Source organism: Anneissia japonica, unplaced genomic scaffold, assembly GCF_011630105.1.
Source record: "Anneissia japonica isolate Jap-2015-1 unplaced genomic scaffold, ASM1163010v1 scaffold288113_len131101_cov153, whole genome shotgun sequence".
In the NCBI taxonomy this organism is placed as follows: domain Eukaryota; kingdom Metazoa; phylum Echinodermata; class Crinoidea; order Comatulida; family Comatulidae; genus Anneissia; species Anneissia japonica.
The window spans coordinates 76,258-78,483 of NW_022757315.1; positions in this window are offsets into that span (position 1 = coordinate 76,258).

Sequence of the window (2,226 nt, forward strand, 5' to 3'; positions counted from 1 at the left end):
AAATGGAGTACAAAAACTAAAGCTTGCATGCTAGAATAACTATGCTTGATATATTAGATATTGACGTCCAGAACGTCACTGTATTATTTTTTTTATGTACATGAACTGGGTCACAATTTCATGCCAAGGTCAACATCCTCGAAACACTGAAAAGTAGAAGTTTCAGGTTTGCAACTTTCGGTCAGTTGCAATGAAAGTTGACATCCAGGTTAAACTTCAATTAAAACTTCTGGATGCAAGTTACACTGTCAACTACTGTCCAGAATTGTTTTGTCACACCTGAAAACTGCTATCCGCCAGACCTTATAAGAATTCCAAGGGTTCTCCCCAAAGGAAATCAAAGACTGGTTTGAAGAAAATGACAAAGTAGTTCGAGGATGTGCAGGGGAAAAGGATATCCGCCCACAAGATATATATCTTACTCTGCCTATGAAAAAAAAAAACACAACCTTTCATATTTCCTACAGCAAATTTTGGTGTATACTACAAGAAATCAAAAACAATTGATGGATAAACCTAGCAGCGAAGACTCTTTATGCAAATACTAGTAGCTACAAGGACTTTTACAAAACACTGAAGGCAGTGTGCACCTCTTCATACCAGATTATCTCTTCATACCAGGTTCAAAGTCCTTTGTGTGCTGACGGCTTCTTGCTTATGAGTTCACACCTACCAGTACTCAGCCTCGCATGTTTAGTGTCAGTTCCTCAAATAAAATATACTCAGATGAGAGTTAGGATTAAGCAACATTTTTGTATCCATCTGTATTTGTCACATTTAGTTTAGTTTGTGGTGCTACACTTTAGCTTGTGACAGTGGTGGTGTAATTTCTTTTACAAAGTACATAGGTGGAAAGTTTTGGAACGGCCACTTGCTTGAGTGTTCTCACCCACCTCGGCCTCAGGTTTAGTGTCAACGGAATATGCAATATAAAACAGCTGTTGATAACCAAGATAAAGACATTCGGTGAACCTAGAACCCCCCCCCCCCCACTTTTAGAGGCCATTTTTCATTTTGAATTTATACTGTATTTTCAACATAAAATGTTTGAGTAGTTTATATGGTCTACTGGATTCCAGGATCGGAAAGCATACGGTAGGTATTACAACCAAGATTATGGCAGTGAGGGCACCTACAGCCATTTTATTACCAAAAACCTGGTTTTATCGGCCATTTTGGATTTTGAATGTAGGCCTATAGTATTTTTACAATAAAGATATTATTGTAGTTTATATATATATACAGTATTTGAAGGTGGTTTGTCTGCAATGTGATTAACATCGGTTGTTCCTAAACTCGAGTGTTGGTTTCTATCATTTAACTATATATATATATATATTTATATATATATTACTTTATATGATCAATTGGATTACTTGATCTAAAGCATTGCTGTGGACACTTAAGGTCATGGTATTTAGGGCACTCGCAGTCATTTTAATACTAGAAATGTGTTTGGCGGCCATTTTGAATATTGATTTTGCATTTTCGCAATGAAGATGTATGCTATGGTGTTTTATATGTATTCTATTGGATTCCTTGAACTAAACAACATAGGTTTTGACACCAAGATTGTGGTAATATGACAATTAGAGCCTTCAAACTGCCAAAATTGTGTTTTTTTGTGGCCATTTTGATTTTTCCAATTTTAGGTGGGCGATTGGAGTGACATCGTGGTTTCCACAATTTTTGGAATCTGCATACTCAAAAACCCCCTAGGACAAAAAAAAAAATGATCAACACATATCCGCCCCCTAGAAGAGTATTTCCATTTTTTTTGACGTCATCATCGTCTTGAGTCTCTAGATGACCAAATGTAGCACTCTCAGAATGCCTTTTCTCCATTTTAATTTTTTTTTCTACAAAATTAACTGGGTCAAAACTGGCTTTTCCCAACCCCCTGAAACTTCTGCTTACATTCATAAGCGACTTTATACAATTTCTTCTAACCCTCTGAATTCATAACCCCCCCCCCAAAAAAAAAAAACAAACACAATCTGTTTATATATTAATTGTGTTTAATAATATAACTTGTAAACATAAGTTTTATGAAGTGTTTTATGACTGTTTTTTTTACGTTGTATGAAAAAGATGTATGGCAGATTTGAACCTGCAACCGCAGCTATGAAGGCATGTGCTATACTGCTAGACCACATATACCCTGTCTCTTATACACATCTAGATGTGTATAAGAGACAGGGCCTTACCAAAGCTCTTTTCCATTCT